We start from the raw sequence: 23409 nt of genomic DNA on the forward strand, positions 1-23409 counted from the left end.
ATGTGTAGGTAACCTCAAATATTTATGAACAATTGAACATTTTGTATGTTTCTGTCGGCTGTGGTAATAGGAACTAGGTACCCTGAATAATAATTGTGAACCGGGCCATGTCTCCCTATAAAGTTGAAATTTCTTGGTGCGGATAAAGTTTGACTTTATGGAATTATCACCGATGTTGACTTTTCGGCTTTGTACAATCGATTCCATGAATTATTCATCCGCAGAGTAACGTGTTTGCGAAGCTTTCGTCTAATAATATTTTTATCCAACAACAGCTTTAACTTTTTAAAGTTATCGACGGTGAAATCTGTTCCAATCGCGCCCCACCGTACGAACTCGTATTATTTCCAAATGTTTTCAGCGGAATATACATAATAATATGGATATAAACAAGAACAAACATATAATATTATCTAAAACCTATGTAATATTTATTGCCTTCGCATTATACAACTCGACAAACATATTGAGTGTTTTAATTTGAATGTTTTTTTTAATGTTGCAGGAATAAGCATGACTATTGCTTATTTATTAAAAATGTCTTCAAATTGTTAGTAATCCGATTAAAAACGGGGTTGCAGGCTGTTTCCTGATAAACTTTTAGTGAATTCCTAATATATCGGAACATCTTGATAATATACAATGACGAAATGCAAAAATATGAGAATTTTTATCAACACGTGTTCGTATTTTGCTAAAAGTTTATTAATAAACCTATTAATTCATTCTTGAAGGGCCTGCGATCCCGTTTTTAACCGTTGTTAATAAATTAATAATATTTGTAAACTGTAAGTTTTCTCCGTGTATGCGTTATACAACTCTTCAAACTCATTCTCAAAAAACTTATTGATTGTTTTGATTTCAATGTTTATTAAAATTCTGATTCTATTCTAATTCTATTCGTTAATTATTTTCGCTTTTCATCGCGATCTTTTTTGATGCTTAGAATGTTCTCATCTCTAATGGATTTAGTGGAATGGACGTACAATAGATATTTTTATAAAATATATAATGTCTTTGTTTTTTCTTTTAAATCTTAAAGAGAATTAGAATTAAGTTGACACGATTATCATTGACAATATGATAAATAGCAATTGAAGGCTGTCTCCAAATGCGATTATCAGGATTTCCGGAAACCTTTTGTTAAAACGAATAAAATGTCGGGAATCGAGTTGTTTGTTGTCTTCATAACTAAATTATCGCTTTCAATCAATGAGCTACTGAATATTGCATTTTGAGTTACGTAGAAGTTTTTTTTAAGTGAATTTTTAAAGCTTTATTCCACCATTATTTTATAATTTGTTTTGTAAATACAAATAATTGGAACACTAATTTAAAAAATCATATATTGATTTTTGAAAAATATTATGTTGATAAACATTTATTTGGTATTAGTGTATTACAATACACTCGCAAATGTTATTAGCTCGAAGCATGGATGAAAAAAAAAATTTAGATTTTTTTTAAAATTAGTAACCCGTTGTACCTAAACAAAATATGTATGACGCCACTGAGTAAATAGAAATTTGACAAATCGTTCGATTATTCAAATGTTTCGATTATGCCCATTCATATTAATTTATAACATCCCACCCTAAACAAATAAGCAAACGAGCACTAACCACATTTCAGCAGTTGTGCACCTACCTCGGAAAGGTGGGACTTGAGCGGGGGACCCTAGCCTGTCAATGCATACGTGGTCTAGTCATTAAGACATCTGTCTGACGTAGAGCTATTTACAACACTTTGAAGGCTTGTATAACAGTTCCTCCATATCTACTTGAATCCTTGCTAAAATGAAAGCGTGCTAATTCTGCCGCTTTTAATCCTCGCTAGCCGCTAACGAGTAGTTCAAAATTTAGGTATCGCCTACATGGACAGTGTCGATGATATTAATTGATAACTGATGATATTCAATCGTAAACAGTCTGGTAAGTATAAGAGGGATTTTCAATATTCCAAAGTGTTATTCAACGGTTAATTCGTTATAATTTCATGACTAATGCACAGCCTGTAGCAAACCTGATACTATTTACAAATTAGGTTCTTCGCATATAGCATCAGGCTTATTGTAGGAAAATTTATCCGTTGACATCTTGAAACATTGTGATGATAGATTTTGCAAAAAAAAAACACATTCCTCTAAAAATTTCAGACAAAACTTACAATATTAGTGATATTTATGTTAACGAGCTCAGGTCATTACCTAAGCTTACGACCTATGTGCGGATAATATGTGCTAAGCTCGGCGTAACAACCAAGCGAGGATAAAGAGCAACTGGTATACTGGCCCCTAGAGCTAAACAACGGTGAGTAATATTATTATCCACGCTAAAGTGTGTTATCACATGGAAGGATTGGTAAGTAATATGACGATCCTCCAGATATGGTCTACCTCCGTGTCCTTGTATATTTACTTAGTTTTATTCGTTTAGCTCTAATTTAGTCGTTTCCTGTCATTATGTTGTTGTTTTTTTTATCCATCGATTTAAATACAGGGTGAGCATGATATAGCGTACTCTTTTTCTAAAATAATAAGAAAAGGACAACCAAATTTAATTAAATAATGCATGCTAATTCACGTAATTAAAACAAATTTTAATCTGAAGCCATCTTGGAACTTGAAATAATGTATTCGAACATTCGAATTATTAACAGACAATCGAATTAATCTAAATATCTAACACAATATCAATTTGGGAGGCAGGTGTGGGTACCGCCTTCCCGGAAACCATTTATTTGATAACTAACACCTCTGCCATAGGTCACCCCAAGTTGTTCGCTAAGTTTTGTGACTTAGCAGGAGTGACCGGGTACGTGGGGTGAGTTTTGCCTGGGTCTTAGCGGCGGATGCGTTTGCCCACCTACTACGTGGCGGGTCGTATCGGGACAGACTGGGTGAGAGAGACCTTTTGTCCTCTTCAGCCGGACACTCTCGACCCACTGTCTTGCACCGCAGTGGGAGGGATGGGTTCACATATACATCTCTTGGACGTATTGACCCCCAGATTCTTACTCACCCTCATACCTTTTTCCTTCCCAGAACTTTCTGTCCTTCCTTTCCTTACATATTACAGATACACTTCATTGAATTTCTAATGAATTTACATAATTTTACAATATAACGTTTACTGCTTTTTTGCATCATGTTCATTATCTTGTATTTGCTTTATTTATAACTTGCATATGTTAATAATTAATTATATGTTTACTACCCGCCTCAGAACAGACTTTGTCTAAAGAAGAGAGTAAAGAAAACCTTGTGATAATTAAAAAAAATAATAAACGACCGGGTTGCCGGCACCGAAACTGAAAAACAGAAACAGGGTATTACTTTAAAATCAACAATATATTCAGTTTCATTGAAAACCGTTTTTAATAAAATTTGTTTTTTAATGAGATTTGGATTTGCACATTGTTTAATATTAAAAATAAAAAACACCGTATTTTTTATGAATATTTTTTATTCAAATTTCGCTTTTTGTCGGATGTGACTTATCGGTTTTCAGTTTCATATCAGTATTATTATAAGTCGTATTTTGATTTTAATCAATGTTGTTCATAAAGTTATTTAAAATTCATTACTGTGAACAAACTTAATGGGAATTTCATCAATAATCGATTGCCGATATCATTTTTACTTATAAATAAAAGCAGATGACAACTAAGTACATATTATTATGATCTATTTATTAGTTTATTCAAAATCACTTGGCAAAATGATGGATTTTCGTGGCAATACACAATCGAACTTGCAGCTATAATTATGAGTAGTTATATTAAGCCACTTAAAAGTTAATGATTTATGATACCTAGTCAGCTAGTTAAAATACAATTAGAAAAACACTATAATTTATTGATTAAATAAATACGTTTCAGGGGCGTAGTTTCTCTCTTCAGAATACTATTAAGGTATACTAAATATTGTAGCTTGAAGAAAGTAACTCAACGCCTGAAACATATTGATTTATTCAAAAATGATTGTGATGTTGACAAATTGTGAGAACAAAATTTTGCAAAGATATATTTATTTATCTCATAAAATAGGGGCATAATTATTTTCCATCCAACATAAAAAAATAGCATTTTAAGACCTTACCGACATAAAGAAGTTCTACCGACATAATCATATTTTATATAACACACTTCCCTTGAACATTTAAAAAAAGTTAGTTTTTAAGATAATCTCGAATCAGATCTCGTGTTGAAAAGGTAATTACATGAAAATCTCTCGATGGAAAAGAACCGCAAAGAATTCTCCGAAACATATTTAAAAAAAAATCTTTTTCTGTTATTTAACATGTTATATACATAGTGTTTCTGTAAATGCTACTTAACTCAGATGCCAGTATACTTTTGTTCCGTTTTAAATTAGTCATGTTTTATTAAATATTTTCACCTATTAATTAAATCATCATTTTAGTACTAGCGCGCTCCCCGTCTATTTACATATCTCCCTTACAAACTGTCTTCAGAAATCTTCTTCTTCTTTTTGAAAGCTTATAACGAAGAGTTAAATAAAGCGTAAAATTTGAGCTTTCACCCAGCTTTCGTGGCGCCGGAATGTAAAACAGCAATAAAGCTTTCTGTGTTTACATCGGACGCGTGAGTGACATCAGCGCTGCCCTGTGACCACGTGACCGCCCATCCCACCACGAAGCCACGCCGCTGTCAGGCGTCAGCCGGCCCCGGCCGACTCAACACTCAACAGTCAATCGGTTCGCCTCGCCCGCCACGGAGCGTCGTAGTCTTGTCGCGCGCTTAACTCCAATCAACGATATTCACAACCAACCGAACTCCAATCGTCCAACCAAATCTGTTGACGTTTGAAGGCAACTTGTTGAATGCCAAAAACAACTCTTTCCATGCTCTATAAACACTCTACGTCTTCTAAGGTAGACACTCTTTTCCTTTCTTTCAATCATTCTTCTATCTATTCTTTTATACATTTTAAATGGTGCCACGACAAAACAGAACATAAAAAAATAAACAAACTTAGCCTAACCTATTCACAACCAATCATGTTCCGTTTTGTCCTGTTACCATAAACAAAGCGTACCTATCTATATGAACGCAAATATCTGAGTAACTTAATATTTGATTCTTGTACAAGATATCATAAAATTATTATTATTATGCCTTTACGTTTGGATTTTCTATTGTGATGTATTTTTTTTATAAACATTTGCTTTGACCTTACATTCCAGTAAGCCGCTGACTAGAATATTATATAAATGTTCCGAGTCAATAATAATTATAATGATGTTTAGCTCGTATTCAATTTCGTTACGAATTAAAAAATGTATTGCGCCATGTTTTTTTTTTTAATAAACTTCATTTTTTTTACAGAGACTCCCATCTTCATTCTAATAAGATAAAGTTAAAAATAAAATAAAGTGATAGTAGTTACGAGTTTAGTGCCTTAATAAAATTATATAAAGTGCTTCGTTTAGTGGAGATTTTAATATGATTGAGATCGCGATAATATTTTACTTCAGATGTTTTTGAATTCCATGTGTACAGCACGTGTCATCCGCGCATGCGCCCTATCTTTGTAAACGTCAAATTTCTCAAGACAGATTTATCTCAGCCTTCGTGCAAGAAGTGTTTCGCGCTTTTATTTAAAAAAAATTGTGTTCCATTTTGACTCGCGCCCGTGACGTTTCGGCGTTCTATATTCGAACACATCGACTGTCAAAAATTCAATATACGGTGGAGTTTATTTAAAAAAAAAATTGTGTTCTTATTTTAAAAATATTCAATTTGTGAAGTAAAACTGTGTGGAATCGTTGAATGAAGTTATAATACACGAATAGTTTGTTTTGTTCGTTTGTTGGTGGCATCGGATAGGTGCAAAGTGCTGTGACGTGCTAAGTCGCCATTAATATAATATTTTTATAAAAAACTTGTGAAGTATTAACGCGAAGGAGGATCCCGCCACCGCGCTCATACATTCCGTATTCGTTACTACCTGCTAACCTGCTACACAAGGGGAATTCTTTTAAGGTACGTTTTTTCAGTGTCTGTCTCGAAAATCTCGAGACATTAAAAAAGATACCCAGGCAATAAGTCAAAAGGTTAATCCAGCACACTTAATACATTATTTATTGCACACTTAATAAACTAAGAACATGGTAATAAATTCATGTTCTCAACAATGTAAATAAGTTTTTTGTTTCAATGTGCGATGTGCTTTTATCTTAACCTAACCTCGCTTTTTTGCTTTCAAAATTAATGTTAATCCAGTTCAATACCACAGAGGGAGTTTGTCTTCAGTTCATACAATTGGCGATGAAATCACTTTGAATTGAACATTTTATTAAAATAATACTATTTTATACCTTTAATTTATGAAGTGTATTATAAATACGCTAAGAGGATAAATGACTTTACTGTGTAAAACATGTAATTCTCTTCTGCATATTTTAAAACAGGTATTCTTATGTATTTCTTACATAATATTATTATCTCCTAACCCATTCGTTTCCATCTACCTTTGCTCCTCTGCTTTTGGCTTCCGAGTGAAGTAAATAGTCAGCGAGATTTATCAGCTGTTAATGTGTGGAAACCTTTCAAAGCTTGCAATGATCACTTTTGATTATGTGCCTCGGTTTTACCTGCCTTTTTATGACTCCAACCAGTAAGTGGCCTTTTATTTGTTCTGTCTCCCACAACCTGTTTTGGCGATGACGTTTTTTTATTTTATTTGATATCTGCCTTGCCTACGATCACGACCGCCCGAAAGCATCCGATATACCTATCTATCTCCAACTCAATTATCCTACCGACTCATCTCGCCGTATGCTGTGTTGCCAAATGCGTAAATGCGGAATATTTAGAAATACGTCGTTTCCAATTATTTGGAATCGGCACTACGTGGCACTGGGCTGATTGGTTCATAATAAATGACTAATGAAATCTTCAAACACGACTGGTCACAAGTCTGTTAATTGGTATCAAAATATATAGACGTACCACTGAAGGATCAGTCATCATTTGTAATTTTCTTATAAACCAGAATAATCTGAATAATGTAATATGCCTAAATACTTGGAGCAGGTGGATGTATATTTAGGAAGTATGTTTATGGGAAGGCTCACAGAGATATTGAAAGAAGGGTAAATGCAGGTAACTCCATTAATGAAGGACTGAATGCAGTTGGCGCAAACAAAAAATTGTTCAAAGAAGCGAAACTAGCAGTCCACAATCGAGGGCCGGTACCTACCCTGATGTATGAAAGTGAAGCATGGGACTGGCAGAGAAAAGATGAAAGTAAACTGAATGCTGTAGAAATGAGATCCCTGAGACGTAAGTGTGGTAAAACCATGTATAATCGTCTGAGAAATGTGGAAATCCGCTTAGATTGCAAGGCTGATGTGAGCGTAATGAGCAAGAATAAGAAATGGACGCTTAGATGGTTTGAGCATGTAGAGCGAATGAGCGAAGAAAAACAGTATAAGGAGAATATATTACGTAAATATGAATGGTAGCAGAAGTCGGGGACGCCCGAGGAAGACATGGCACGACCAAGGATGTAAATCAGATACTTGAGTCGGGCTATGTCAAGAGAATAATAGAAGAGTATGTATGAGATGATGTATGAATGTGAATGAGGCAAGGAGTGTGTACCAAGACCGAGGGCAATCCGTCCTCTCTGCCTACCCCTGCGGGGAAAAGCGCCAGTAACCGGGCACCTCAGGACAGTGGCAATTCAACACATATCAACACATATCAACACACTTCAACACACTCTTGAAAAGTTATAAGTCATGCAAAGCCATGAAAGAAAAACTACACGGAGAAAACATACTGTTAATTTATTGAAAGTCAAATTATTCGTTTTCCTGTTAAAAATAAGATTGCAGGCCTGTAACGAACGAATCGAAAGTGTTCCTAACAAAGTCAAAAGCAAATGTTTTATGAGGACGGTGGAACACGTGTACATACAATTACTAATATTGCCACTGTCTTGAGTTGCTGTGGGACCGCCTATCATATCTGCAAGCATTATTAGGCAAGTAGTGTGTGCCAAGACCGAGATGTTTGGTTGTTCGTCCTCTCTGCCTAACCCTTCGTAGAAACGGCGTGCTGTTTAGTACCACCTACTCGAGCTTATTCGTTCGGTTGTCTTTACACGTGTCTTGGCCACAATAAAGTAATATTTGTTTTTAAATTTGATGAAATCTTCTATCTTCCTAATAGACATTCAAATGTCTATGGTCTCCCTTTATTCCCTTATGAAATAACGAACGTTGGCAATGCGATAGGAGTGAGTGCAGAGCACGGCATGTTTTTGGGGGTGACCGGATAAATCATCAAAATGATAATTCATCACAACTTTAAAAAGTTATATAAAGTCATAGAAAGTGATGAAACAAAAAATATTGACTCGCTTATGTAGGTTATGCTAAAATTATTTGTTTTCATCGTTTCTAATGACTTTATATCACTTTTTAAATATGTGTTAAATTGTCACTGTGTTGATTTATCATGGAACCGTTTTTGAGTCCGAACTTGTAGAATTATTTATAACCTTGTGCGGGGGCACAAAGATTTTTTGTGAAGTGTTTTATTTTATAGCAAATTGATTCATTTTTTGAAGTGCGTTGCAAAAGCCTTCCTAGGTTGAAAAACACTCCTCCCCCTCTGTGTAATCAACGAATATGCAACTGAAATATAGATGAGAACGGATCTTCCAGCGGAAGGAATCTCCAAACTAAACTGGTCGCAGATGTTTGTTAATTAATATAAAAATAATATATACGGGGCTTAATGCTAGAGGTGCTTATGTCAAATTTGAAAATCGCTTAGGACTGTATCGATTTCTTAACAAATATTTATATTGTCTGCATTAGATTGGCTACAATTTCATCAATCTAGAGCATCTAACGTAGGTATTCCTAGCATTCAAATAAGTGAAATTTTAGAGTACTTTCTGATACCTAAATCAAATTACCGAAACTGATATGGATCAACAAAATTACAGTGATAATAAATTAATAGGTACAGTACGCCAAAGATACCATTTACTCGTTCTCCCCAGACATAAAACTGCGGTATTTGGTGGTAGTTACAGCTATTCATCGCCAAAACTTTGGAATGTAATACCAGGTCTACCATGTCTCTCGGAATATCGACACCATTGCAGTTCTTCAAGAAGCACAGCAGATAATGGTTTTGCTGACTACATAGTCAACCGCACAACATCATAATTGAAAGAAATTACTTGTGGATATACCTACTAGTGTTTGTTATTGTATTATTTAATTTGTTTTTTATTTGGTTGTTTGATTTAATTTAAATTATTAAATATATTTTATATTAGAGGCACTGCTAAAAACCATTTACATTCCACGGTATAGATCCGAAGTGTACAGCTGAGCAGTTTCCTTTTAGTCAATGAAATCGAATGTAATAAAAAGTTGTATAAATATGTAACAATCAATTATTTGTATTACTTTCTTCGCGTTCATGAATCTGCTGTAGCCTCTCCTTCTAAATAAAGAGAGATTACAACGTGGCTGTCAATGGCAGGAAGAAGCATAGTCTATTGTCTATTTGCCACTCCTGTACCAAATAGACCCCGTGCTGCAAGCCAATTGCGTCTGATACTTTTCATCGTTATACGAATATATTTATGTCACCACAAATCAATTAATAACTATAAATCCAACAAAATTCTTATTTTACTCTTGACTAATAATGACTGATAACTAATCGAGTTTAAAAACTTGGCTTAATTTTTCATAGAAATTCTCTGGATTTTTTAAAACTAAATTCGGGTTATTTTATGAAGAAACTCGCTTTTTTATTCGTGTTTTTATGTCACTACAAATCACCTAATAATTAGCAATCTGCCACTATTCTTATTTTACTCTTGCCTAATATTGACTAATGAGTAATGAGTCTGCAAATTTGGTGTTATTTTATTTCGAAATGCGCGCTATATTTTTGGAAAAGCGGTGATATTTTCAACAAAAGTGATGTTAATATTATGTTTTGTCGTTTTTTTCTTTAAAAACATGTTGGAATTCCGGTTTTGTTTTGTTTAATATTTTGATTTAAAAACTCAGCGTTTTAGACATGCGATTCCCGTGTGGAGCAGAATCTCACACACGGACCACACGAGACTACAGACGCTTCATAATCTCTGTATTAAAATTGCATACAACACTAGACTCAGAAAGAACTTGAAGAGACTACACGACCGAGAACAAATACCGACTTTGTACGAATTTACACACATACTAACTGAACATTTTTACAAATCACTTAAACTCATACAAGACATCGGACAATACAATTCCCGGAGCGACTCTACCTTTAGGCATACACACAGACTACCTAAACATATCCTGATGGACCACGACCATATCTGTTCTGACTCAGATTCAGACGCGGACGAATAAGAACGAGCAGTAGGTCTACTTACTAATCTCCCAACTTCCCTCCCAAATATATTATGTTTTTATATATTTATATAAAATTTTATAATTTTTATGCATATGTATGTTTATTCTATATTATCCCATAAGTATACATTAACTTAAAAGCACACACACACACACACACCCACACACCTTAAAATGCAGGACATCATATACCGATGTTACTAAAGGCAGCCTCTGTTTCAACTTGACGGACTGCCGTTTCCTCCTGAATATGGTTTTCTGCGATTTTTCACATTTCCTCAGGCAAATGCGGAGGAATTCCCAAAAAATAAGTCGCAGCTGAATTTTCCTCCCTCGACCAACATAACACGCGCAGATACGTATGTAGTGTATAGCCGCGGTTGGCTGCTGGTGATGCTGAAGCTAAAGAATATGATGCTCCAAAATATGCAACTTTAGTAAGCTTTTTAGGTAATAAATTTAATCTCAAATCAAGTCTCCAAGTCTATAATAGGCAGGTTAAAAACACCCATATGAGGTAAAAATTGTGAGGCGCAATGACGCCGTTCTATTTATATAAAGAACAGTAACTTTGGAAATAAGAAAGAATTAAGAATTTTCGACGATACATTTTATGGCTATTCAAGCTTGTCGAAATCATAGACAAATAAATATTTATTTATTATTTATACTGGGTTTTTACAGATGATCACACTTACGTGAGAACAATCCACTTATAAAAACTCAGTTATTGTACAATCACAAAAATCTACAATTAAATAAAGATACAAAAAATGAAATACAGATACATACAATTAAATACAGATACATACAATTAGAAAACAAAGACATCAAAAAATAAAAATAAAATACACAATCATATACAAGCTCGCTCAAGTAACACATTACATTATACATTATTACAAGTGGTAAGAGGCATAAGAAATACGAGAGGTATGCATAGAGAGAAAATTGACACAATAAATTAGCTAATATTTTTTAATAGCGCCAGAACTTTTTTTCTGAATCCGTACAAATTATCGACGAAAATATCTACTTCAGCACACTCTATCTTGTTATACAGTCGACACATCTAAGTTAGAGGGCTAAAGTAGGCGATATTATTTATAAATGTATTCAGGTGAAAAATATTATGGCGTCTTAAACAATGGGAATTGGGGACATTTATTATGTGGAATGTGGTTTATTACTTTCTTATTTTAAAATTCGAGAAAATCGCTTCATTTGCCAGAAAATTCCTGTGTTTTTCGCGTTTTTCTCGTGAAAATTGACAAAATCGCATTTTTCGCGTAAAATGTTTCAGATTTTTTTTTCCAATTATGCCTACTAATGCATATTCCTAGGTGCAACATGATTACGATACTCTGCTGTTGTTATTATTTCTTAACCAGCGTATAAATAGTTTGTTTTTAGCTGACTGGAAGAAAAGCATGTTGTGAAATCGTGGGAATATAACAGTATTTTCATAGCAAACTCTCGGTCTAATAAACGCTATTATGTGTAAATTAATATGCATTAATTAATAAAATATTGTTACATTCTCAGAAGCACCGCCATGTACGCGAAGGAAATATAGTTTTAGTAATCTGAAAGCTGGAAGGACGGTACCTGTATTTATTTGGGTCAGAAAAAATGCAATGTTGCAACAAATGCGATTCTCATGTATCTTATTTTCACGAATCATTATTGCAAGTAAAAATTGATCGTAATCGTAATAACTTTAAAATCTTTGATCTAAGAGTGTCTTGTAATTTATACAAACACATGCTTGGCTTTTAACAAGAGTTGATTAAATTTAATAATGTTAAAAATCGATCGTTTTAATATTCTTATAATGTTTTGAATAAATCAGTCAGAAACGATGTCTAATATTGCAATTATTATATTAAATTTTTTATCGTGCCGGTATATCTTTCGATTTTTTTACGTTATTTCAACAACTGTTTTTACTTATCTATTCTCGATTATGCCCGTCGCGTTCTTAATGTTTTCGTATAAATAACAGTTTATTTTTTTTTAATAAAGAGTTGTAATCGTTTGATTATTAATTATATAATCTAATCGTTGGAATATTGATTGAATATAAATTATTAATCAAAGTTGAATGCAACGCTAAGTCGGGTAGCGGGAATGGCTCAAGTGTCTGGTGTCTGCGTCGGCACTGCGCAGGATGGAACTCCTCACAATAATTAAGCGGTTCATCGATCATGATCCCACACACCGATCCCGTTCTGTTTCCGTTTATGTAATTTGATTTCGAAGCCTTTCACGCCATGACGTCAAGAGAGAATTCATTCTAATATTTAATATGTATGTTGAAAAACAAGGAACTACGAGTTTTCATGTACTAGTCACTGTCAAACATTTAACGATTGACATAATGGGGTCATTCGTTAAGTTTTGTTAGTTAAGTTTCTTGTCACTTCTCGTTTTTAACTCCTGAATTTATATATCGATTGATCAGAATCACGTATCTTACAAGACTAATTGCAATTGTTATTACTTCTCACTCCAGAAACTTGGTGGAAACTTGTGGTGAGAATGTGAGAAATGCCCACCTTGGACTCGACCCCACTGAGAGACAGTCTGGATTCGTATTGCCTCGTAAACTCTGGTCCGCCATCAATAGGATTAGGTGCTTTCGCAGCCGCTGTGCCCACATGATGCATAGGTGAAGCCTTAAAGAGCTGGCGATGTGTGAAAACGATGCGGTGCAAACCACCGAATATGTGGTTAACGAATGCCGTCTCCATTAATTCGACACCTGAGGTACTAGACGGGCTCGCAGACCTAGATGTCCCCCTCTCACCATACAAAAGAAAAGGAAGAAGTGTCGTCATTGCATGTGAATATTGTAGATAATTTACCGGTAAAACAACCGTGTTAATTATAGCAGTGTACCTAGTTAGGTAAACACTATCAGCATTATTAAAATATGCACACTTGCAAGAGAACGTGCCATTTTTATGGCTCGTTTGAATGGTCAATTGCTCGACTTTTCTTTATGTCTTCCGTCCTACATGAGTCTCTTATTGGTAAGAACTTCCGCCCAGAATTCCAATCTATGGAGTAAATATTAATTACATATATAAAACAAATTTAAGTATATCGCTTAAATACACATTTTGCAAGTTATCCTTTTCAATATTAACATGAATTATTTGTTCGCGCCCGTACATACGCAATATGAAAATGAATAAATATTTTTGTTCCTAAAAAACTCAATTCTTTCAAGAAAGGCATTCAAGTACACTATTTGATTGAATCACCAATACAATATTGTATTATTATGTCTTTCTTGAAAGAATTGAGTTTGTGTACGGATAAAACAATTTATTCATATTGCGTATATACGATCGCAAACAAATAATTCGTCTTTATATTATAAAGCATAACTTGCAAAAAGCGTATGTAATAAAATAAATAAATTAACTAAGTTGCGTTTAACCTTAAGGCGATGCACTACGTCGTGTAATATTTTAAATTGAGCCGCTGTCAATAACAACTCTTGCGTAGATGGCGATAAGGTTTAAATTCCCGCTTAACACCATCCGCCTGTTTTGATTTAAGCAAGAAAAAAACATGGCCAAAAAGTGGCTTTTATTTTATTTTGTGGATGTTCCGACATAAATATATTTTTTTTTCGATCATTTTATAAATAACTTAATTTGCCACATTATACAATAAAATCATAACCGAAAATGGGTTCGTAAGTAGGAGATTTTGAACTTTAAAGCAGTTTTCACAGGCCTTATACATTATTTTTTTCTGGGCTTATAAAAAGACTTATCTAAAAAATACTCGATTTTTTCAAAGGTCAAGCTGTATTCTACTCGCAGTATTTAATTAAAGCATCTGAAACATTTCTAGGCCACCAAATTTTCAAACCAAAAACACATGATTTTGCATTACTGTATGGCATCGCCTTAAGAATCCTCTTTGGACTTTCATCTTTTCTCCTCGCTTCATTGAATGTCCACAGTCTACTCTGTCCACCGTGCCTTTAATAAAGCTTGTTATTGATGACTCTTCAAATGGCTGGAATATAGCTCATGGTTGTTCCTTGAACGTCAGACACCAGTTTATTGTATGGCCCCAAAGATTCTTCTATGGATCTTCCTTTCTAAAATATCCATTGTACTATCGCTATTCTCCGTGAGGGCCCAGCACTCTGAGACGTAGCTTAGCTTTGGCCTGACGAGTACGTAATTGAATTTGGATTTTATTATAGGTAAGGTAATGAGGTAAATTAATTCACTTGCTTCTTCAAATCTATTAAAGCGACTGATTTGTTCGCTACTTTGAATGTAATGTTATTCGTGTCGTAGTTTCCGATTTGTCCGAAATAATATCTAGAATTTTTCTCTATCAAAATTTTGCGGTTATGGAACATCTTGTCTTAAATTCTAACAAAATCATTTTTTGTGTAATTTGCATTTTAATAAGCTTAGGAGTAATTTATATTAATATGATACCTGTAAAACTGCTATGAACTGTAGAATTTCCTACTAACTTACGAACCGTTTTTCCGGTATGTAATGAAGCAAATTCAGTCCTTCATCTTATGAATTTTGACCTATTTGAGATATGTAGGCGGTCGACGCCACAAGGCAATTTCAACCTAAATATCTTATTAGGTTTGTCCGGGTCTTGGTAAATGCGTCTGCCCACCAGCTGCATGGTGGGCCGGTCCGGAGAGACTGTTTGAGGGAGACTTTTGACCTCTGCAACAAGACTATCTTGGAACATCGCCTTGCATCACAGTTGGAGGGATCGATTCATATATGCGTCACTCTTGGGCACAGTGATCCCCATATTCCTACCCAGCACTCCTTCGTTTTCCTTCCCAGAACTTCCTCTTTTTCCTTTCTTAAAAATGCCCTCCACCTAACATCTCCAAAGATGACATAGGTCCTGAGGAGAATTATTTTCATCAGAGCCTCCTGTGCTGAGCTAATGTAAAAAAAAACGGCGACACCGAAGTTAATTAAAAATATTATATAAATATGTTAGTGCGTATTATTATCCAGTTGTCATTTGGCGGTATCTTGGCTCCATTAGCTCCACACCTCGATGGAGATGGATACGGTATGCCTCGTCACCTTTCATCTCTTCCACATCGAGAGGCTGTCAGCGATGCGCGTGGTCGGGAATATGATGATTGCGAGAAGTATCTCCTTCATGTTATTTTAAGTCTCGAAGATAATTGTGCGTTAAAAGACGTTTTTAGTTGACACCTCTCAGTATTTGGGCCATCTGGTCGGTATTATTTTAGTCAGAAATACGTATATTTACGTACGAAATATTTTAGTGTCGCGACGATTCATGAGAAGAGAATTGCGATTTCGATTATTGAATAAAATTTGAGTCTTTCACAGAGTAAGGAAAAGACAGAGCTGCCCATGAGGATGAGGGGAATAAACCAAGTTGCGCGGAGTAGGAGGAGTGACGTGGGCGTGCCCCTTTCAGTGATTTGTCAAAATCTGACACTATTGTAATATCACTATTTAGTACGCGAAATAAAATCTTCTTACGAATTGGTAGTTCTTTTAACAATGTCGATTGTTGGCTGCATAAAAACATAACTACAAATCCCAAATTATCGTAGAGTTTTGGCTTGTTTCCTAAATTGAATATTTTGCCACACTTTTAGTAGATTTTAGCGTCGCTACGCAATCCGATTTAAAAGCGGTTCGGTTTTTTAACCTTTACAGTGGAATGCGCTGTAAACTTTACTGTTACCTAACTTTAGCGAATTTTACTTATCTTTGATGCGTAGAATGTTCAATGCATTCTCGAACCCTCCAGGTGCCAAAAATATAGTCACGTGGTTTGTCTCCGGCTTGTCGAAATGATACCCGGATTTTATGTTAGGGCAAGTCTATCAATTTGGATGTATATTGGGACTACATAATTCAAAGGTATTTTCGCTTCGCTAATTATTCCTGAGTTTTATTTATGTGAATACCGCAACTGCTCTCAACCGTCTGGAGCCAGTTAGACTATGGCATCCCCGATTGTGGTATGTTGTCAGGCTGAAAGTAGTGGGGAGCGGAAGGAGATGGGGAAGAGGAAGGTGGGAGAGTATCTGGCTGCTCAAATCTGGTCATCAAACACGGTTTAAGCAATTTCAAGCAACGTTTCAAATCTGAATGGTGATCTTACACCAGGGCGATACTGAGAGTATCTTCCATTCTGGAACGTGCCGCATATATAATATATAATATTTTATAGGATAATTTGTGAAATAAGATAAATTAATCCAATAATATTGACTTGCGTACGCCGAGATTTGAACCCGCGAACTCCGGCTTGGGAGTCGAGAGCTTTACCCCTTGACCACGGAAGCCGTCAAGTTGATAAGATATTTGCAAAACACGTCATTTTTTACGTTTAAAATGAATTATTTACTATAGTATTTTTATAGTTAGACAAGTACAAATAATCTGAGATTATGATATCATTACATATCCGCATAATCTCCGGCTGCGATGCATCATATTCGTAATCCCTGCATCACTATTACACATAATAATGAATAATAACTTCCTAAGAAATATTGATAAATGTCATTTTTCTTTGATTGCTGTTTTCTCTAGAATCAATGAAATGTGTACAACTTTAATAAATGGGAATAATTCAAAGAAGAATCTAATGAAACTGGCAAAAACGAAAATGAAAAACATTTTTGTTATTTGTTTTTAGGGTTTTATGCCGTTTTGCGCTAATTCCTTCTTTAGCCAACGTTTTGGACATCATTGCAGTGTCCATCATCAGGGCAGATGTGTTATTTGAGGTTGTGGTGAAATGTGAGCTTATGTATTATAGGATGTGATACCGTGTTGCCAGCTCCAACCCTCTGAGCTGACATTAACGTATAATTATTTTTTAACAAATAACAAAAATACTTTTGGCCATGAAAATCTTAAATCATATATTTTTTTGTTTTTTTTTATATTAACTCCACACAGGAGACCCTGAAGAACATAATTTCCCTCAGGGCCTATGTCATCTTTGGGGATGCTGTGTGGAGGGTCTTTTTGTGGAGAGGAAGGAGTGAACATGGGTCTTGAAGAGTCCCATGTTGTAGGAGGGAGGAAACACAGAGGCCGGCAGTTCGTTCCACAGCCGAGCTTTTGAACTTAAGAACGAATCGTAGAAGCGACCCGTTCTCATGTGACAAATGTCAACCGTGTACAAATGTTGGGCGCGCGTTTGGCGTGTATCCCGACTACGCACCGGTCCCGAAGGGATCAATGACGCTAGTTCCTCAGAGCATCTTCCATTGTCATACCGATAGTATTTGATGAAAAACATTATTTATGCCTAAAATATTATTTGGTAGGTAATTAATATTTCAATAGATGAATTTGTGAAGGATATTTGGTTTCCAGAGAGCCACGAAGGGGGACTCAATCTAGGCACCGTATTATTAAATATTTATGTTTATTGTAATATACGCCCATAAAGGCTTTTACATACTTGATGACACAATAATACCTACATGCAAAATTAGTAATCACAAAGTAAAATTAGCTTACTATGTAGAACATTTTGATTTCTCTTGTATTTATAATTCGACCATAAATCTGTATTATCTGATGTAGAAATTATTACTACCTTTTTAACTGCTTAGATTTGAGTATGTCTATGCGGAACTTTTTTAAAAAATTTTTTGCGTTGCGTTGGGTCCGCCTCTCAGTGTCACGCGTCAGTTTGTTCACCTCCATTACGAAATATGAGTTAACTTTATTACAGCCTACACATTATTAATTGGCCTTGAGAATTCTTTCCATTGACCTCCGTGTACGATTTGGAGAATGTGGGTGCCCAATAATATCTAAGTTCCTAGATGTAAACTGATGTTTGATACGCGCAATTGACGTATTGTGAGATTAAAATATAAGTACTTAAAAATAGACATTTTACATTATTATTTAATTGTATGTTAGTTAAAGCGGAACTTTAAAATAATGCAGACATCAAGATAGCCTTTGTGATTTCTGTATGAATGTGGATGAGTGCAAGCGAGATAGAACGCTTGCAAGATCTTATAAAAGGCGATGCACGTTAGTTGTGCGCTCTTTTTTGTTAAAAGCAATTCCCCAATAAACATCAGTACAAGATCGAGTATCATTATTGTGTACGAACTTCACCCGCTACAATAATACTCAGCCACTACACCACATTGGCACGAGCTACATATGGCATACATTACAGCTTTCATTGATGTTAAATATTACAAAAATTTCCCCGTAAAACGAACAGGTATTTGAGCATTGACCACTGAGTCATGGGTTGCTGCGGTTAGTCCAACTGTCCTACCTGTTATTTGGATTCGAAACCTGGCTCATAAAAATGGAGGCTGTTATTTCCGAGCATTTGAGATGTGGATCCTGAGAAAAATGCTTGAGTTGAAATGAGATTCCTTCATGCCAAACGCTTAAGTAACGATCCATACCAACGAGAACTGCAGACGAAACGTTAAAAGGGAGCTGTTGGCACAGATCGATTGAGTTGTAAATCTGCGTTTTTCGAATGCCCTCAAAGAGGTAACCAAAATCCATTTCCTTGATTTATCCCGGAGGACCTTAGGAAGCCAGCGTAGAAAATTCATTAATTAATAAGTGGACCAACAAGCCAATGACGCAAAATACGCATATTGCAGATATGTAGGAGTTAGCTTACTAGTCGTCCGACAGACGAAGATGACAGCTGATAACGATTATTTTTTATGTGTTTTTTTCCAAGTTGAAAAGTCAAATAAAGAGCCAGATACGTTAACTTTACATTGCCTTATGGTGTATATTCTAATTCGATGTGTTTGTCCCCGACCGTGGACAAGAGCATCACATTTTTAACTAAACCTGTTCTAACAGACAGGTATTTTTTCATAACGAGTTTTCAAATCCGGATCCATAAGGTACGAACATTGGTACAGAATATATAAGGTGAACCTCCGCCAACAATTCACACGATATTGGACTCACCGAAATATTTTTTGGACACGTAAATGAAAAGAAATACAAAAATCAAATTGTTCAAAACATAGTTCAAAACCGTGTTTTTATTTAAACGGAACTTTTGGCAACTAAAAGACACTCGGTTATAACTACATAACTGGTGTGATTGACTACATGACTAGTTTAATTGAATTTGATCTCAGTGTGGAAGGACTGCTTGGTTAGGTTGTAATTGGACATAAGATGAACAGCTTACATTTTCGAATAATAAACGTTCGTCGATAGTTGAGTGAACCCGTATTGTCATTTATTTTTTATAACAAATTACGACCCCATGCCAATTTATTAATAAGATTTACTGTATGTCAGCTTTATTAGATTTCGCAGAACGCCTCGTAGAGGTATTTTGGTTTACGACTTGAAGACTAATCGATATTTATGTGATCCTTAGTACTTGCGCACATATCAAATGTCAATCTTTTATATCGTCGCTAGGCTCATAAAACCGTATTTTGCTTCTCATCGCCCTACATTACTTGGTAAACTTCCAATTTACTACATAATTATATCACAGGAAAGTAATTTATGTAGGTGATCAGCGTTATGTATTTATCACAAAGCAAATTTATACTGATATGGTAAAATCTTTTCCTATATTTTTTTAAAATTTTTATGAAAATGTATTATATTTACACGGTAAAATTAGTTTTTCGATGTCTAAAAAAAACGAAAGAGATTTCAAAGTGAATATTTGTAAAATAAACGCAATTTTGTCTTGTGACGTCACACTTAGTACAATTCATAATTCGAATGGCAGTGATGCAGTACGGCGCGGCCGTGTATGTTTCGGCCGACCTCAAATATTAATGTTTTGAAGGCTAATACTTCGGTACTATTCGGAATCCATATACAAATATTACTACACTCTAGATGTCTGCCATACATTCTCCTTACATAAATATAAAATGTAAGATAAATATATTCCGAAAATACCATCAATATAAACAAAAATATACCTATTAAGCTAAATAACAAAATAATTTTTTTGATTTTTAGCGAAAAATGTTAATAATATATTTTTTTCAATTTACCCCCTGTACTTTGTGAATGTATCAGAAACAGCAGAAATCTCCATAGAGGAATCTCCACAACTCCAATCAAATGCATCTCCACAACTCTAATCAACATGATACATTTGTAAATAACATAAAATTTCGTGATAGGAGACAATCTTCCAGCGACAATATCTCATATCAATGGCTACGCATGCAAGTTACGTTTCCTTGACCACGGTACACCGTGAATTCTTGCCCAGTCAGCAGTCAGGCCGGTCCATATTCCCTTTTGTGGGTCACCGTCTTCAGGTAACGACTGCCTGTCCGTGTTCTACTCTTATCTGCCCCGCTCCACAAGCACGCAGCGGGCTCACTTTCTTTCCGATCTGTCTCGCCGAGAGTGAAACTAGCTTCATCGCTCTGCGGTAACAGTGTCACGATCTCAATGTCAACCTATTCAAGTTCAGATTATTTATCGGTTAAATTGAGACGGTAAAAGCTTAAATGCAAATTTTAATTCATTTTTCTTCTTTCCGGCTTTTCAACTTCCTTCAAAACTTGTTTACTTATTTGATATTATAGAAACAAACAGTAAACGAGTTACTATTAGATATTTGTTATTATTAGATATTTCATGTTGGGTACAGATGATGTGTTTCCTTGTAATGTCTGCTAAGTGGTATGATTATTCCTTAGTTATGTGTTTTAAATCTTATAATTAACTATAAAATAAACTTCGAAAAAGCACCAACAATTTTTATTCTTAGTGAAAATTTAAAAAATATGAAGAAAGAAAATATGTGGTCTCTTTTAAATATAATTTAGTTCAACAATTTATTACATATTTCAATGTAATCTGAAATAGTTGCGTTAACCTAGAAATTCCTTACGGAAAAGGTGTGCAGATTTCATAACGCCAGATGTCATTGCCGTTCTATTCTATTGACCGGTCGGTGGCCGAGTTGACATCGCGTTTGGGTCCCACCCAGGCGTAGTGTGTTCAATTCCTGGGCTGGCTAAGTCCTCCATCACAACACAAGCAACATTTTCAGCTTTCTGTGGTGGTAGTAGGAGATTTTTAAATATTGTCAGGTTATTCGTATAAATGACGGAAATGTTTGTCTTTCTTTTTAAAAATTAAATAAATTATTAAAAATTATTGTTTTTACTCAGATTTTCTACAGGATTTATTTTTATTTTTTATGTGACACAAAATAAAGATTTTTTTTTAAAGTTAGTCATCGGATTCAGGTGTTCCTTGCACAAAGCCAAGGGAAAATACCGAAGGCTATTTGGTCACAAGTCGAGAAGTATCGCTTATCTTATCGTGAATAGTAATCATCACGCCGAGTGCTTGCTTATAAAACTAACTTATACATGTCGAAACCGATCAATATAATAAAATATTTATTTTATTATTATTGTACGGCAGTCCGCTATTTTATTACTTATTAGATTTGCTTAACTTATTTCCTCTTAAAATCTCTCAATATAAAATCAGACCTTTAACAAGCAATAAAATCAAGGAATTTTATAAAAGCCCTTTTATGTGCTGAATGAACTTTAATGTGATTTAATTCTTCGACTAGTATGTTGTATTATTTTATAGGCTAGCCGTAATAAATAGGGAATTCATAATGTCATAACCATTTTCCCCTTACTAATAAACGTGATTTAAATTTCTAAAAATGATAAATAACCATTTACCCCACATTAATGGTTGTTCTACATTTGTGTAAAATTTAAAACATGTTTATTAGTAAGGTCCAAAATATGTACTTAATTAATGCATTGTAAGCGGGTTTTACACATCGACACTCTTGTTTCTAAATATCATTTTGAACGTTTTTATGTTTTTTTTTTAAATGAGAAACTGCTCTCAACCGTCTAGAACCAAGTAGGCTTCGGCATCCCCAATTGGGCGTTTTGAGGCTGAAGGTAGTGGTAGTAAGATGAAGTACCTGGCTGTTCAGATCTGGCCACCAAACACGGCCAAAGCCATTTCAAGCAATTTCTGAATGGTGGTATTGCACTATGGCGATACTGAGAGTATTTTCCACACTTATGTAACAAACATAGACGTTAGATTCTTGTCTTGTTTATCGAATGTAGCCCGTAGCCCATAAAGGAAATACCATACGAACTGAACATAGTTGTGTATTTATTTATTTATGCCATAAAATGGCTTTTACAATAGAGTGATACAATAAAGTGATACAATAGAGTGATTACAGAACAAGTAATGTGTACACAAAAATATTGTCGCAAGTGATACAGTTGTTAATAGAAGTGCAGCTAAACAATACATAATTAAAAGAAATATCTACTAGTGTAGTAATAGTTGAAAGAATACTAGGTTTGTATAAAACCTGACGTAAATCGAGGTATGAGGTGTTTATGATAATGAATAGTATTTATTTATTATAAATACTATTAATTGAAATATCACCTCAGGGGCGCTGTACAGTTAATTCAGATATTACAAAAAAAAAAAAATATAAATATTACAAATTGAAATTAAGTTAAATAAAATGAAGTACAGAAACAGGTGACACGGAGATGGAGAATCTGCTGCAAGAATCCTAATACAAGTAATTAATATAAAGTAAATTCTATTAAGGCCTAGAATGTTATAATAACAGAGAATATTTTATTTGAACAGAATATTAATATGTATAAAATAGTGACTTTTTCACATGTATAATCTAGCAAAATATTATTGGTTCCTATCTAGAAATTCCAGACAGAAAAAAAACTATTTTGTCTTGTTTATTGACCGTTAGATGGAAGTTTCAAACTCCATAGATCTCGATCGAAACGACGTTGTTATTTTTATAGCAAATTCAATAAACTTTTTCTTCCCTAATTATTTGCGATTTTGTCAAACGAACAAGCATTATCTAAATCTTGTCACATTATTATCTAATAATTCTCGTAGTTTTATCAAGTATTTAATAATGTGATTATTTCGGTAATTCT

The 23409-nt window shown here is 34.5% G+C and overlaps 1 protein-coding gene across 7 annotated transcripts in view; it reads left to right on the top strand.

The window, feature by feature from the left end:
* The window catches only part of heph (polypyrimidine tract-binding protein 1 heph), a 919983-nt gene that overhangs the window by 109109 nt on the left and 787465 nt on the right, over positions 1-23409 (top strand). For 5 of the 7 annotated variants that reach the window (XM_089634334.1, XM_089634321.1, XM_089634359.1 and 2 more), the window contains exon 2: positions 5350-6006. The exons of 1 other annotated variant lie outside the window; for it this stretch is intronic. The gene's annotated coding sequence lies outside the window, so the exon portion shown is untranslated. Of the gene's footprint in view, positions 1-4687; positions 4896-5349; positions 6007-23409 lie in introns of those variants that run through there. One more of the 7 variants, XM_089634327.1, reaches the window with a different exon arrangement.

Source organism: Hesperophylax consimilis, chromosome 1 (assembly GCF_061612785.1).
Source record: "Hesperophylax consimilis isolate HC1 chromosome 1, BYU_Hcon_1.0, whole genome shotgun sequence".
In the NCBI taxonomy this organism is placed as follows: Eukaryota; Metazoa; Arthropoda; class Insecta; order Trichoptera; family Limnephilidae; genus Hesperophylax; species Hesperophylax consimilis.